General features: G+C 40.5%; 1 protein-coding gene across 1 annotated transcript in view; it reads right to left on the reverse strand.

Moving 5' to 3' along the window:
• Positions 1-17,649, reverse strand: part of LOC125454556 (coiled-coil domain-containing protein 85A-like) — a 629,033-nt gene that overhangs the window by 13,276 nt on the left and 598,108 nt on the right. The gene's annotated exons all lie outside the window — the stretch shown is intronic.

Genomic DNA, 17,649 nt, shown 5'->3' on the forward strand with positions numbered 1-17,649 from the left:
TTTGGATGGTTGGAGCCCATCCAGTTGACTCCCATTTTAAGAACCTGTTCACCATTTACAATTTCACTGTTTGTGAAGTTTTCCAAGACTGCATTCAGTGTGAATAGTAGGACTTTACTCTATTAACTTGCAAATGGCGATTGACACAGGATTTCAAAATGGAATTGCTAACAGCATTGCAACAAATGGAATTAACAAGGAAGCAACAGTGTTGTCCCCATGTTCTTAAGGACAGAAAACTGGCAGGGAATCATGCAGTAGCATTTCTCAGGGTTAAATACTAGGACCACTAATACTTCCTCTAAGCTGCCTGTAACTGAAGACACAAGAGCTAATGGAAATGTATTCTGCATTGTAATAAAAAGACCAGTCACAACAGAAAGCTCAGGCGAGAGGTCGGGCTGAGATTTAAGTCTCAATGCCAAAAGCTTAAGTGAGAGAATGTAAATAGTAACCCTTAATTTCCTGGGTCAGCTGAATTGAGAAAAAAAACCATAGAAAATATATGTCAATCAGCTGAATGGTGACTTTAACGTTTTCTGTGTTCTCTGAAGGAGCCTGTACTAAGGATTGTAATTCAGCATTTGCAGTGAACTGGTGACCCAGTTATTTTGTTAAAACCAGACACATCACACCAGATGCGTCAATCAACCATTTATCTGAAAAATAAAGTGCGGTTGACCAAAGAACTGCATTGTGTAAATATCATATGATTGATTGGACAACACCACACCTGCAAGGAAATAGTTTTTGTGAGTAACCCGATCCCTTGACTGAATTGTATCATTCACCTGAGTAGCCTTCAGCAGGCTGGCCTGTGGTCAGCCTCCTTCCAAAGAAAACAAGCAGATATCCTAATGAATGGGAGATCAAGTGAAAGTAACAGGCGTCATACATTTGTCATGCTTGCCTGTGGTCAAACGCTGATGTCTTGACAAGGATTGATCACACAGACTGTTTGCATGACAAGAAATATAACAGCATGTGCTTCAGAGTGATAACTAGCTCAGGAACAGGAGTCATCTGATCAATGAATGGAGGTTGAGGCAGAGCAGGCTGATCACCTGGTTCAGTCTGATCCTCAGACAAGTCCACCTGAGATTGTAAGCACTTTCCAGGTAGACTTATGATGCACGACTATGATTGCAGCATTTTGTAGTAAGCTTGCTTCAACAAAGAACAATTGTGTCTGCCCCATTGTTGGGACTACCTTGGGCTACTGATATCAAAGGTAAATCTGATGGACTGGGGCCCATAAGAATAAAAGCCTGGGGATTTAAGGCTCAATATCAAAAGCTGGAGTAAGAAAAGTATAACTCACTCAGAGATAGTAAGAACTGTCGATGCTGGAGTCAGAGATAACACAGTGCGGGGCTGAAGGAACATAGCAGGCCAGGCAGCATCAGAGGAGCACGGAAGTTGAATTTTCAAGTTGAGACCCTTCTTCAGAAAATGATGGACCAGGGCCAGCGTCCACACTGTTTTATCAAAGAAAAGTATAACTGAGATTGGCAGAGTAGGAAACACAGGAGGTAGGGAGTCTGAGTGGAGGAGAAGTGAGTGGATCTATGATTAAACAAATTGTGAGCTCCTATATGGGCTGGAGAATGGAGACAGATATTTTCGAATACAGCAGCAGACAGATACAGCAGAAAGAAGTAAAAAACTGGAGATCTGCGAGAGACTGAACAGCAGCTAATTGGAAAGCTCTACCAAAGACCTGCAAAAGGATGATGGACTATATGGCCTCAATCTGTACTGTATACTCCTGTGAGTTTATGGTAAATGTAGGGAACAACTAACACAGATGAACAGCAGTGCAGCTTAGCCAGGAGTGAAATGATATGAAGCAATGTGTGGCATTGAAGGGAAATGGGTTACACGATTCTGGCTCTATATCGTTTTCAAGTAAATGAGCATGAGAGATGATGTAAACACTCATTTGGGTCTCACCAGCAGTCAAGAAAAGGAACGGCTGGAAGTAGGCAATGTTCTGAGTTATGAAAACATGGCTTTCATAAATGGATGAAGTATGGAAATAGAAACTGAGCTCAGAGATGAGAAGAAATTTAAGGCTAAGCAGCTGATGTACTTCAGACTAAAAGAACAGAATTATGGTAGCAATACAGATTGAATCTGAACCTAAATATAAACGTGTCCTGGGCTAGAATTTCACCATTGCCTGATCCCAGTCAGGAATATGGTGATGCAATAGCAACAATGCAAGGTTGGTGAGGAAATGAGTGGCAAATCTTTGCCTTCTTGGTACATGAAAACATTTAATGTTGAGTTGTTCTCACCACAAACTGAAAATGAGCATCTGCAAAATGTTGCCATTTCATCCTTTCTAACATCAGTTCTGAGTCATGTGTTTCACCTTCCACAGGTTCATCAAGCAAGACATGGAAGGTTGAAGAGGTCAATGAGTGCTACAGGAAGATTGTGCCTTTTGAGGAGGCCACTGTCAAGGATTATCAAATTGAAGTGTTTTTTTTCTCTCCGTGGATGCTACATGAGTTGCTTGAGTTTTTCCAACATGTTCTATTTTTACTCTTCAACCAACACCACTAAAACAGTTGGGCTAATATTTTGCCACAGTTTGTACCACCATCATGTGCCCAAATATGCTGCCATGTTTTCATATTATTACATATCCACAAGACAACTTAACTGGCTACAATAAACTTTGTGATACCGTAAGGTTCTGAAAGACACATCAGCAGTTAATGATATTTTTGAATATTCTTTTACTCAGTTTTCTCATTAGTTGCTCAGTTACGGGCTGGGTGAAATTTTCACCACTTCATTCTCCCTTCTGATATGTTTAACTTTTCTGCTGCAATTGTGCTTCCGTAGGGTGCTACACATTTCTTTCTCATTCAGACAATTTCTCATTCCAGTTGAGAGAACCGACAAGGAAGGATCCTGACTTCAGGACGCTGAAGAAATCTAGAGATGCAGCAGAGAAATTTGCAACAGCAGCAAAATTCAGATCAGGTTCCTCATAAAGACGATATGTGGGTTATAAAGAATGGAACTTTCTCCTTGGGAGATCATACCAAGAAAAGCAGGGCCATGATTTAATTGTTAAACAACTCAATAAAGAGGCATGAGCTTGACAGACAGTAGTCCTTCCACCGGTTTCACTGTTGCATATTATACTTGACCTCCTTGACCTCATCTCGTTTTTTGACAATCCTTTTCATTCTGTTTGAAATGTTATTTCCAACACATTCAATCTTAACGACCAAGTATCTTGAAGTATTTCCAATATCACCACTTGAAACAAAGACTATCAGCAACCCACATTCTTCACATGATCTCTTTAGCAATAAGACTACTTTAGTTATGATACTATTCATTGGAGACAATGCCTTCTGTGTTCTCTATAACCTCTCCAATGGCTTTGCTTGGTTTTTGATTGGAATTTTGCTGTTCTTGCAAATCTCTCTACTTAATCTCCAAATCTATCCTTTTTATTTTGTTTTGTTTGCAGCCTTTTCAACAAAGTTGTCAGAAATAACTCCTCCATTATCACTGACTGAAATGTATTTTCTCAGGAGGCGGCAGTAAAATCCTGCATCCTCTAATGAATTGAGGAATCAAAATATTTTATTCTCTGGTCTCACTGTCAACATTTTGTAACACTTTTTCTCCAAGGCTGCAAATAATTGTGACAGCTCCTTTACTCTCAGTTTATTGCTTTTTTGTGTAACACAACTTCAATTGCATTAAAAATGTATTATTTCATTGCCTAAAGACAGCATTGTTGCTAATTTATGAATTATGTAACTGACAAGATAGGAAGATGAATTGTAATCATGAAACTATTTGCAATGCGAATTGAATGACGCTTGAATTATCTATGAACTTCTAAATTTTGTTAAATTTATTGATTCAAAATAGAGATATGCTTCTTATGAAGGTGGAGAAGTGCAATGCTTGTAAGTTCTGCTTTCATAGTTTCTTAGTTTCCGATCATTATGCTGTATAAAAGCTCATTGATGATTGAATTTAGGTAATTTCAAATCTACATCACACTTAATCAGTTAATTCTGCTCAAGAAGCTCATTTTCTGGTAGTCCACAGACAAAAGAAAATCTAATGAATTGGAGTTTTGGCTGAATAAATAGGGATTCATGCAATTCCTTGCAACTTAGTGCAGAAAAATATTCTTACCCTCTGGTTGACAGCAGGTTTTTGTCACTTTATTATGTCATGATTTTTGATTAAATTCTCTCCTTGACGGCCTTTATTAACCAAGGTGGTTCATCCTTCTCAGAGCTTTGTTTAATGAGAAATAATAAAAGCAATAATTTTTGCTGCATGTTATGAAATACCTGAAACACCTGGGGTGGCATGGTGGCTCAGCGGTTAGCACTGCTGCCTCACAGTGCTAGGGGCCCGGTTTCGATTCCAGCCTCAGGTAACTGCCCTTGTCTGCATGGCTTTCTGCTGGGTGCCCTGGTTTCCAGCTACAGCCCAAGTATGTGCAGGTTAGGTGGATTGGCTATGCTAAATTGTCCATAGTGCTCAGGAATGTTTGGGTTTGGTGCATTTTCTATGGGAAATACAGGATTGGGGGATGGGTCTGCGTGGGATGGTCTTCAGAAGGTCAGTGCAGACTTGTTGGGCCAAATGGCCTGTTTCCACACTGTGGGGATTCTATGACTCCTTTAAAAAATTACTTCCACTGCTCAGCTGCTGACCTTCCCCTAAGTCTATTTTCCCAACGCGGCTTTAGACAATATTTCTTCATTCCTTTGTAATTTTCCTTATTGAGGGACATTGATTTGAGATGCAGTTGCTACCCACCAATCTGAATTTGAAATTCTAGCATGATAACAAGGTGGAGAGCTGGATGAACACAGCAGGCCAAGCAGCATCAGAGGAGCAGGAAAGCTGGTGTTTTGGGCCGAGACCCTTCTTCAGAAATTTTCTGAAATTCTGGCTTATTTCCCATTTTAAGTCATAGAATAGAATCCCTCCAGTATGGGAGCTGGCCATTCAGCCCAACAAGTCTAGACTAACCCTCCAAACACCATCCCACCCAGTCTCACCCCCTCCCCTTTCATCCTGCATTTTCCATAGTTAATTTACCTAGCCTGCACATTCCTGGACACTGTGGGCAACTTAGCATGGCCAATCCACCTAACCTGTACATCTTTGGACTATGGGTGGAAACCTATGCAGACACAGGGAGAACGTGCAAACTCCATTCAGACAGTCCCACAATGCAGGAATTGAAGCTAGGTCCCTGGCACCGTGAGGCAGCATTGTTAACCATAAGACCATAAGACCATAACCACAGAGCCACCATGCTGCCTCTTCTAGCCAAGGTGATTACACAGGATGATGCACTGAAATGAGATCATCTGTGTCAACTACTCACTGGCACACTAATCCTGTCCTTTATTAACAATGATGCCCCACCTCCTTTCTAGTTTTGCTTATCTTTCTAGAACATCAAATACCTATGAATTTGAGTTCCAGAACCTGACCACCTTGCAAATACATCTTTGTATAGCTATTAAGTCATATTCATTTATTTCTTTGCGCCATCAGCACATCTATCTTTTAACAAATTCACATAAAGAGCTTTGACTTAAGCCATTATTATTTATTCTGGTCCTAATTTCTTTGTCCTCCCCTGCTTATATTTTCTGCCTTTTTCACGTTTTGATTATCTTTTGCCGATTCACTACCCTGCACGTCATTTCTTTTTGATTTGCCTATCTTGGTGATTGGTGGTTGGTGGATTTGTCAAGTGGTTGTCTGGGTTTCGGGTTCTTTAGGGAATGGGAGCAGGGCTGGGGTTGCTGAGGAAACTGAGGTTTCTGGGGGTACTGATAATGTTGGGGATACAGGAGGTCGGGGGGTCCTCATCCCTCATGGTTCTCAGTGCAGCAACATGGTTCCTCCTCTATATTCCCCCAGTCGACCTCATTGCTGTTCTCCTCGTCAGCCCCAGCGGCCCTAAGGCACACATTGGGACTTAAATCTGTCGAAGCTGGGACTTCAATTTATCACTCTCTCACTGGCACTTCAAGTGATCTGCAGTGTGGGCTTTACTCTCTTGTTTTGCTTGGCATAGAGCCATGACTGCTGCCTGTAAATGACTACGCTTCTCAGTGAGCTCAGTCACAGCTTTTCGGTCTGCGTCACAATTGTGGATCACACACTATTGCCCATGGCAGGCCTTCTCTCCCTGGGCCTGAAACTGCCCCATCTGCAGCAAATTCACCTGGTTCCTCTGTTCCTGTTCTTGAACACTGACTTTTCTATAACCTTTACATTTTCATCTTCTCGCCCTTTCACTTGCACCATCTATCACTAAAGTGTGATTTAATTTGGGGGTGCGCTTACCTAACTCTTTGTGCCTCCACCCACTGAATAATTTTGCCCTTCAGATTCCAGACCCGATACTCACAGGATTCTATCCACTTGCACCACTTCCTATTGAGATGTTTCCTTAGGGTTTGCTTCTATCCTAGGCAGTCTGCCATTGTTCTGCTCTCCTGTTCCTCTAGGATTTGTCTAAGCAGCAGGGAAGCGAATGGGGTAAGGGGTCCAGCTGATGCTAAATTCCCAGCCAGCCTCTGAGTCAAATGTACAAGTGGTAAGTGACTCACTCACAATACACTCCCAGGCTGACTTGCAATATTTAGACTTCCTCCTTGACTAGCCTAGCTTCAAAATGTGACAGTTTTATTTGACTCATTTCATAGGCCTGGTATATAATCTAATTACTGGTCAGCTGCCTCTCCCGATCCACCCTTTTGAATCCTGGTCATCACAAGGGGCAGCTGTCCTCTTAACAGGGTCAGGCTGGACGTTCAGGAATAAAAAGCTGGTGGGGTTCAATGCCAGAGTAACCATTAGCCACTTCTTGTCCAAGACCACCCAGGGATGCCAATGTTTGTCCTTGTTTTGGACACTTTGACCATAAGGGGCAGTCAGTTATTGGACAATAGAAATGATTCTTATGTTAAGTAACATTTGACTAAATTTAATAGAATTACTGTTATGGAGGACTTTCCTATCAGGGGCATAGACAGGACGTTCTGCGACAGTGAGCGTAAATGTAGTATAGTTTATTGCTTTCCTGGTGTTAGGATTAAGGGTGTCTCTAAATATTTCAAACATGTTGTTAAAAGTGAGATTGAGAACCCAGGAATTATTGTACACGTTGGTAGGAATGACGCTTTTAGGGAAAAGATTAAAGTGGCACAGAGCGAATTTAAGAGGTTAGGCTGAAGATTTAAAAATAGAACCTTAAATGTAGTAATTTCTGGTTTACTCCCACTGCCAAACTCAAATGAGGGAAGGAATCAAAGGATAAAGGACATAAAACAATGGCTGATGATGGTGTAATGTTCTGGGATACAGGTTTTTGGTCAATTGGAACATTTTGTGAGATAGAAAAGACCTGTTTAAAGAGGATGGGTTTAACCTAAATTGGAAAGGTATTGATATCTTAGAAAGGAGATTTGCTTATTTCATTAAGAGAGATATTATATTGTTAGAGGGGAGAGTGGAGTAATTCCAAGTAGCAGTGTAAATGGAAGAATTGATGGGGATGTTCTAATTTGAGAACAGCACATTAATTAGAAAAGGAAGATAAGAGAGAGGCAGAGTATGTAGTAACTCTGAAGAACTAAATTGCATTTATTGCAATGAAAGGTACCTTACAGGTGAGGCTGATGAACTCAGGGCATGTTTAAAAAATGGGATTGGGATGTCATAGCTATTACAGAAATTTGGCTGAGAGATGGAGAAGGCTGGCAGCTCAATGTTCCAGGTTTTAGATGCTACAAGAAGGATAAAAAAGGAGGCAAGAAAGGAGGGGAGGGTGGCGATTTTGATTAAGGAATACATTACTGCTGTAACTAGGGAAGATATTTCTGAAAAACCATACAGTGAAAATATATGGTTAGAAATTACAAATAAGGAAGGAAAGATCACTTTGATGGAATTGTACTATATGCCCCCCAACAGTAAGAGGGAAATTGAGGAAAAAAAATGTCAGGGGATCTCAGATATATGTAAGCATAATAAGGCTGTAGTAATGGGGGATTTTAATTTCCCAAACACTGACTGGAACTACCACAGCGTTAAAGGTTTGCTGGTGAAGTATTTATCAAATGTGTTCAAGAAAATTTTCTTTGTCAATATGTGGATGCTCCTACAAGAGAAGGGGCAAAACCAGACTTTCTTTTGGGCAATAAGGCAGGGCAGGTGACTGAAGTAAAAGTGGGGGAACACTTTGGGTCTACCAATCATAATTCTATTAGTTTGAAAATAGTTACGGAAAAGGATAAGCCTTCCATAAAAGATAAAGTTGTTAATTTTAACGGTATGAAACAAGAACTTTGACAAGTTGACTGGAATAGACTGTTGCCAGGTAAAGTGATATCTGACAAGAGGGGCGCTTTCAAAAGTGTGATGGCAAGAGTTCAGAGGCATTATGTTCCTATTAGAGTGAAGGCTTATGAGATTAACCAATGGATGAATAAAGATATTGAGGTTCTAGTCAAAAATAAAAGACAATCTTACTTTAGATATAGACAACTTGGTTCAATTCATTCTCATAATCAAGATAAAGAGTGTAGGGGTATTCTTAAGAAATCAGGAAGGCAAAGAGGGTATATGAGATAGCATTGGCAGATGGGGTTGAAGATTACTCAGACATTCTATAAATACATGAAGAGCAAGAAGGTAACTAGAGACAGGGTGGTGCTCTGTTAAAGATCAAGAGGTTGTCTTTATGTTGAACCCCAGGAGATGGGAGAGATACTAAATAAATATTTTGTGTCAGTTTTTACTGTGGAGAAAGAAATTGAGTCTAGAGGATGCAGAGAAATAAACTTTGGTGTTTTATAGTTCACATTTTAGAAGAGGAAGTTCAGCAGGTCTTAGAGAATATAAAGGCGGATACATCTCCAGGACCTCTGGGATCTAATATATCCCAAAAATGGAAAGTAAAAGAGGAAATTACAAGACGCCTTGCAGAAATATTTGCATCATCTATAACTACGGGTGAGGTGCCCGATGACTGGATGGTGTTAATGTTGTACCTTTGTTTAAGAAAGGTTGTAAGGAGAAGCCGGGGAACTATAGGCCTGTGAGTCCGACATCAGTTGTGGGTACATTGTTGGAGGTAATTATAAAAGATAGCATTTATGGACTTTTAGAGAGGCAAAAATTGATTAGAGATAGTCATGGTTTGGTGTGAGGAAAATCATGTCTCACAAACTTGACTGAGTTTTTTAAGGAAGTAAACTCCACACAGACAGTCGCCTGAGGGTGGGATTGAACCTGGGTGTATGGCTCTATAGGGCAGCAGTGTTAACCACTGAGCCACCATGCTGCCCTAGTTTGTTTCCTTTTGCTCAACAACTGATGGATTTCCCTCTACTGACAGCCTGTGTATCTTAACTCCATAAATAAAGGTGCAGCCAACCAGGAATGAAATCAACAGCTGCAATAAATCCAGGACAATGCACTTTTAACAATCACACACTCAAGTGGGAGATATTGGGCTTATTCCAGGGGGACTCGATAACAACAGCTCACACTAAATCAAAGGCGAGGCATAATACCACAAATAAAATAGACATAAATCAATATATTCCATACTACCATAGTGTAGTGTGGTCCAGTAGTACTTGCAAAGGGCAGACCTTACATAGCACCAGCTTGATTCCTGGAATGGCAGAACTGATTTACAAATGGAGACTGAATTGGTTGGAATGATATTCCTTGAAAATGAGGAGGATGAATCTCACAGAAACCCACACAATTCCAATGGAATATAATGTGGCAAAATGAGAGGTCATGCAGTTTGGTTGGAAGAGGAGGTGAACATTATTTATCTGGATAAACACTGCTGAAAGCTACAGAACACAGGGATTTGGGATAATCACAAAGGCTAGCATCCAAGGTTAGTGAGTAACACAGAAGACAAATGAAATGTTGGCCTGTATATCAAAAGGAAAGTATAAAAATTAGGAGGATTTACTAAAGCTATACAAGGCAGGTGTGAGATTACACCTGGAATATTGTGAAAAGTTTTGGGCCCTTACTGAAGGAAAGACATACTCTAATTGGAAGGTATCAAGAGAAAGCTCATTAAGCTTACATCAAATATGGAGGGACACGCTTATGAGGAGAGGTTAGGTAGACTGGGGCCTGTTCTCGTTGGAATATAGAAGAACTAGAGATTTCTTGAAAAATTCATGAATCATACAGGACTTGACAGGGTAGATGCAGAAAGGTTGTTTGCCCCTGTTAGAGATTCTAAGACCAGAGGCATAATTTCAGAAAAAGGGTTTGTACATTTAAGACAGATTTGAGGATAAATTTCTTCTCTCAGAGGGGAGTGAATCTGTGAAATTCTTTACCACAGACAGGTGTTAAAATTTGGTTCTTTAAGTGTCTCCAAAGAGATAGCATGTGGACTGTTCACGGCACTGGTTGATAAAGGGATAGAGATTTGGAGGAACATGAAAAGGTGTATTTATGACAGATTTCAGGTGGACTCGATGTCTGAGAGCCAGGCTGAATGTAAAAGGTTCAAAGGGGTCTTAAATGAAACCAATAAGAGGGCAGAACACAAAAAAGACTGGCAGCTAATATAAATGTGAAAGTGAAAGTCTTAAATGAGAAAACAAAGAGTGAAAAGGTGGTAGAAAGAGGAATGGGGCCAATTAGAGAACAAAGGGGATTTACACATGGAAGGGGTGAGGCATGACTGAGGTATTGAATACTTTCTATGTGTCTGTCAGCAAGGATCATGTTTTGTCATTCCCACTATTGCCTACAACATCTTCCCTCACTCACTCTCACCTCACCCAATATAAACTTCCACACCACTAACCCTGGATGGTCTCCACAGTGTCTATTAACTCTCTGAGAATAGCTCATCACCTTTCAACCATCTTCACCAGGACTAATAGCCCTGTTACCTGTAGTGATTCCAAAGATGTCAGTAGCTGGACCTCATAGGATATGGGTTCCCTGACTGGGAACTGGTGATTAATCTGGTCCAATCAGGGAGCCCTGGCTGACACATAAGAACAGGCATGTCAGAAGTTCTGTTCACTCTGAGAGCTGGTTCTGAGGGAGCTGGATCAGGGTCAAGGACTCTCCACATGTAAATAAAGGGTGACTCGGTGATGGGATTCCAGCATCTGTGGAGTTATTTCACCAGCCCGGTTTCATCTGACACGTGACAGGACAGGTTAGGACAGCTGTTAAAGTACAATCCTGTGTTTATCAATAGGGACATACAGTTTGAAAGTAAGAAAGTCATGAATAAAGCATTGATTTGACCTGAACTAGAGAATAATTATTTTGGAAGGATGCAAAGTCCTCAGAGAGGGTGCAGAAAAGTTTCACTAGAATGATTACAGGGATGTAGATCTTCAGTTCTGGAGGTACATTGAAGAAATTGGAACTGTTCTTCTTGTAAAAGAGGAAGGTGAGAGGGGATTTTAATTAGTTTTAATAAAGCATTTGTGGACAGTATCTGTTGCATTAATTTGTCTTAAATTCATCCAGAGTTTAATGACAATGCCCCTGTTGTAACACTGAAATAAATCTGAGATAAATAAACTAGTTTAGTTTGTCTCAGTTTCACTTCCTGCATTCTACCTATTAGTAAAAGGTAGTGAAATAATCAATGGCATTTCGCAGAACTTCTTCATGCTATTTCCTGTTAGGTCCAATTAAGCTCTTGTTGGCTGCCTGCCAGGAGAGACTAAAGCTGTTTCCAACAGTTGGTATGCGTATGGCCAGTTGAATTGTGCTTACCCGCTGTGCTGATCTGATTTTACTGATGATCAAATACTGAAATAGCATCAACATAACAAATACACAGCGTGAAGGTACATGTAGGCAGATTAGCTTTGGACAATACGTGAATAAAAACACATCCAATTCAGATATTTATTTACCTACATTTAACTAAATGTCTTTGATTAAGCAGAATGATTTCTACAAGAAAATGTCTTCAATATTTGTTCTTCTAGAATAATTTAATTGCTAAAACGTGGCTTCAATGCAACAAGTGCATTTTTATTTCTATTTCACCCCCCAAACTGGTGATTTAATGAAAGCAATAATATTGCCTTAAAAACTGATTTTCGCAAAGTTGACTAGTGATATTCTATCTCCATATATTTCCTGTTCTGTTACCCAGCATGCAAGAGAAAACAAAACAAAATATTCAAAATCCCAATGCTGTTTAATCAGAAGCCCTTGGACTCCAACAGTCTGTGCACAATGAAGCAGCAGTGAGAGCTGAACATAGTGAGTATTACAAGCTTGAGTATGAGGTTCAACATTTCAAATTAATAAATTAAAACCCTGTCTACTCTCCCATGTGGATGTACAAGATCTCATTTCTTCAAAGAATAGCAGAATAGGTGCTCCCAAGTACCTTGCTCAATATAGATCTCTCAACCAAAATCACTAAGCCTGATTATTTCTGTCATTGCTATTTGTGAAGAGAGCCACAAAAGAAAACCGGGTCAGAGATAATGGGAACTGCAGATGCTGGAGATTCCAAGATAATAAAATGTGAGGCTGGATGAACACAGCAGGCCAAGCAGCATCTCAGGAGCACAAAAGCTGACGTTTCGGGCCTAGACCCTTCATCAGAGAGGGGGATGTGGGGAGGGAACTGGAATAAATAGGGAGAGAGGGGGAGGCGGACCGAAGATGGAGAGTAAAGAAGATAGGTGGAGAGGGTGGAGGTGGGGAGGTAGGGAGGGGATAGGTCAGTCCAGGGAAGACGGACAGGTCAAGGAGGTGGGATGAGGTTAGTAGGTAGCTGGGGGTGCGGCTTGGGGTGGGAGGAAGGGATGGGTGAGAGGAAGAACCGGTTAGGGAGGCAGAGACAGGTTGGACTGGTTTTGGGATGCAGTGGGTGGGGGGGAAAAGCTGGGCTGGTTGTGTGGTGCAGTGGGGGGAGGGGATGCACTGGGCTGGTTTAGGGATGCAGTAGGGGAAGGGGAGATTTTGAAACTGGTGAAGAAAACCGGGTGTTCTGTTTCCCTAAATTAGCGCAGACACTTTACTGTGACCATACTTTGTCAGCTGTTACTTCTTGGACATCCAGAAGTCATAAGGGTCCATAAAGAGGCAAGGAGTTTCAATGCATACCTTCATTAGGTTAATCCCAGTTTACATTTTAGTCTATACAGGGTTTTGAACATTATGAAGAATGTCAACTCTGGTGAAATTTACTCCTGAATTACAAGGACGAATCTGTCAACTTTAACTCAATGGTAGAATTAGCTTTTCTGAAAGGGAAAGCTGTGATTTGAGCTGAATTCCCAACATTCAGCACATAATATAGGCCACATTATCGTGTCATAGTGAGGAAGTGCTATACTGTTGGAGAAAGTCTTTTAGGTGACCAGATTCAAGGTCCAGCCAGCCTTCTCAGGTGGGCGTATAAAATTCATTGTGCATCTCAAAAAAGAAGTGGGGAGTTCTCCTGCTGTTCTCGAAGTGCACACACCTCATCACTAACAGCAAGTAATTCATCTCAATGTTCTTTTTAGGATCTTTCTGCGCATACATTGATTGCTGATACTTTACAGCCTATTTCTTTCCCTATCTGCCCCTGGAAAATTCCTCCCTGAGATCACTTAGAACTGCATGTTCTAAGAAGTGCAGTGAACTTTATTGCTAAAGTTCTGGCATTCGACTCTTCATTTACCATGCCATCTCTTCAGCTGCCTATCTGCTTAATCATACCTTTATTGCCTTTATTTCATTTATTGCCTTTGTGCTTAGTTAAAGCTTTCTGTATCACACTCTGCATATTCTGACTAATATAACCTGCTTTTCCACTCACTTAAGCTGAAGGCACACATGCATGAATGTTTATGGTAGGCAACAGTTTTTGACATTTATTGCCAGATCTGGCTAAATCAAAACAACAGTGGACATTACTGGCCTCAGTCAAAACTGCACACTATTCCTGTATCATTCAGGACTTACAAAGATAATCCCAGGTTCCCTTCTTCATAACAACTAACTTCCTATCTCCTCCACCTTTGTCTTCAATGCCAAGAATATAAAGCTCAAGGACAAAGATTAACATCAGTTGCTTCTGCCACTTCCCTCTTATACCCTCGTATACTCAGGACTATCAAGTCAAATTTCCCCTAGTGTTCTTGCTTGTTCAAGACATAAACTTACATCTTTCTCCAGCTTGTCTGCAATTTCTCTCTCTTGAAGTTCAGCCTGTCCATGAAACATATTTTCCCCTCCCTCAATCCTCTTCCTACTGGATTGACAGTCTTTTATTTTAATATTATAATATATTGTGTGATCATTCTCATTAACATAAAGAAAATTAGTTCTGATCCTCAACGGGAATGCAATGAATATTAGAAACAGAGCTAAGTTTGAATGCATGAAGGTGGTAGAACTAAGGAACATCTAAGATAGAACTTCTTACTGGTAAACAAGGCTATACATGAAAATGTAAAGACAAGCTCACTATTATATGGCCCATGGTTATTCCGGGGAATCGAGAAATTAGAATACTGCAAAAGAACATAGTGCCAAAATCATACTATAGGTATGCCTTTTGCAAAAAGTGTCATAAATATTTAACAAAAATGCAAATTGCTTCAACATTAGGAGTTTCAATATCACAGTGCAGTTGGAAATTATCTGTTTCAAGTATTCTTACATCAATTATGCAAGTGTTCTGACCCAACGTAAATTCAATGTTACTAAAATTACAGCAACTTAGAAAAGAAAACACAACTTAAAGCATTTCTCTCTTTGAAAATGTACAGATTTACATGATTTATGCAAATTGTAAGATGTATACCACCTGAATGGCATTTGCCCTACCCTGTGGAATTTTCCAGATTCAAAGTGAATGTTTTATTTTCTGTTCAGTCATTTGCAAATTAAATGGAATTTATAGATTTAAGGTGTGATATCAAGTGCTGAAATCAATTTTGTAAGAAAATGTGGAATTTAGATTGAGTTACTTGTTGCAATCCATAGATTTAAAACAGTGCACCAGCAAGATAGTGTTTGATTGCAACCGATAATGCTCAACCGATCTTGCAGGTTGACCACAGAAGATTGCAAGATCGATAATCTGGCTCCACTCTGACCTGGAGCTTGTGGGGAAATGCTCTCAGCATTTAGACGGTGATACTGGAGGCAAGGGGTTTGGCGAAATGATAGATACTATCGGCTCACTTTTGATTTCCCAGAGATGTTCCCTTTCATATAGTATGTCAGACAATCAGCCCTCACTTTGGGACATTTGAAAGAAATTATCATCATTACATTCGAAACTAATTAGCCTGAGTTCCTACAGTTTCTGAAGTTTTCTGAAGAAGGGTCCAGACCCGAAATGTCAGCTTTCCTGCTCCTCGAATGCCGCTTGGCCTGCTGTGTTGATACAGCTCTACCTTGTTAGCTCCTACAGTTTATAGTTTTATGCATTTTATGAAGTCTATGTGAAATTTGTCATCGAGATTAAGACATGGACAGAGGGACTTAAATTTCACCTGACCTTTGCCCACTTTTCACACGGGAGGAATTTTCCAGCTCTTCAAGATCCCTCAAGGAAAGTTAACAACAGGTTCTAAAAATAACCTCCTAGGCCTCCTCTGGCCCGAACTACTCTTCCCAATGGCTTAATGAAGAAGTCATGCTTCACAGCTCAGGTCAGCAATTAAAACAGCAGTGTGGACTTTTTGATAACATCGAAATTTGATCTCCATATGTAATGAAGGGCTCCAATGACTTCAACTGAATACCCTTACCGCCTGCTGGGAAGTGCTGGTTTCAGCAGAGATGTTTGCATGAAGGGAATGAGATATATGAATGGAAGAAGGAGAAACATAGTGGGACTCTAAACCATACCTTGCAGCAGTAGTCACAGCTGAACAATGGAAGTTTAACGTATTGCTGCCATTCAAGATGATAAAGCATCCAAACTCTTGCCACCTCTTCAACCAAGGCCGGCGCCCACATAAGAAATGTAGACTGCAATATCAACATTGAGGGGTTTCTTTTTCTCAACTGGGTGTTGCAATATGCTGCCTTACACTTTTATGAAAGCCATCTTTAAACAACTGTTAATCATTACACCCTTCATCAAGCTATGATGTATTGTTCCCATGACTTGTTGGGCGATCTCAACCAGCAATGATATAGGTCAGATGTGCTGTATTTAGCTGTCTCATAATGATAGTTTAATTTTCACGAAACAACCCATATTGTTGCTTCATCAATCCTTTACAGTGATTGGAATGTTTACATCTGAAGAGAAAAATGCAACATGACAGCAGCATGCTTTCGAAAACATGACTCTGAAATAAACAAGCTTCGACTACTTTGAGTCTAGCTGCAGAAAAGAATTAGGGTGAAAGAGAAACAACAGTCAAAAAACATCATGGTTATTTAAATGGTTCTGCATCTCTGTCGGAATTGAATACGTACCCCAGATTTGCTCTGGAATCAAACCTTGCTTCAGCCTATAGCTCATCCCGGTGAGATTGTTCAAATTTGGGACATCTTAAATAGTGAAGGCTAATTATAGCAAAGTTGAAGCAGAGATTCAGGACAGAGATTTACGAGAGGCAAAAGCTGAGTGATATTATTGCTGGATTGTTAGTCCAGAAACCCAGACAATGTTCTGTGGACCTGAGTTTGGATCCCACCACAGAAGGTAGTGAAATTTGACTTCAATAATTTGGGCGGCACGGTGGCTCAGTGGTGAGCACTGCTGCCTCCCAGCACCAAGGACCCAAGGAACAATCCCACCCTTGGGGGACTATCTGTGTGGAGTTTGCATGTTCTCCCCGTGTCTGTGTTGGTTTCTTATGGGTGCTCTGGTTTCCTCCCACAGTCCAAATATGTGCAGGTTAGGTGGACTGGCCATGCTTCATTGTCCATAGTGTTCAGGGATGTGTAGATTAGGTGGGTTATAGCGGGGTGGGTCTGGGTGGGATGCTTTGTGGTTCGGTGTGGACTTGTTGGGCCAAAGGGCCTGTTTCCACACTGTAGGGATTCTATGATTCTATGAACCTGAATGCCAGAATCTCAAGTGATATCTCATTTTAAGCAGACAGGGAGAATTACTGCTGAAGCTGAAAACTGAGGTGGCAAAAAGCATCCATCTCATAACAGGTCCCAGCAGCTATAATAAAATGAAAACAAAATCTTTTACTAGAACTGGAAGAAATGCAAATAGCTGTCAGAAACTTTCAAAAAGCAATAAAAATAATGAAAAAGCTGCAAAATGATAGTAACAGTTCCAACATTCAATTGCATATCACAAAACTCCAACCTGTATGTATTTTGTTTTACAACATGATGCAGTGTTTTCTCATCCTCTATGTTTCTGAATCAGAAAAACAGACGATCAAAACTAAATTTGCTCTTGGCAATGAGGCCCACATAGACTGAACACTGTCAGGTACATCTAATGGCTATCCAAGCAAAAAGACAGGAACAAAACATGGTTACGACTCAAAGACGCATGAATCACTCAGCTTCAGAATACACAACCTGGAACTCGTTCATCAGGCAACTATCATGAGAACATTAGTCAATTCATAGAGAGATACAGAGACAAGGAGCATGATTATAAATTCA

This window comes from Stegostoma tigrinum, chromosome 9 (assembly GCF_030684315.1).
Source record: "Stegostoma tigrinum isolate sSteTig4 chromosome 9, sSteTig4.hap1, whole genome shotgun sequence".
Classification (NCBI taxonomy): Eukaryota; Metazoa; Chordata; class Chondrichthyes; order Orectolobiformes; family Stegostomatidae; genus Stegostoma; species Stegostoma tigrinum.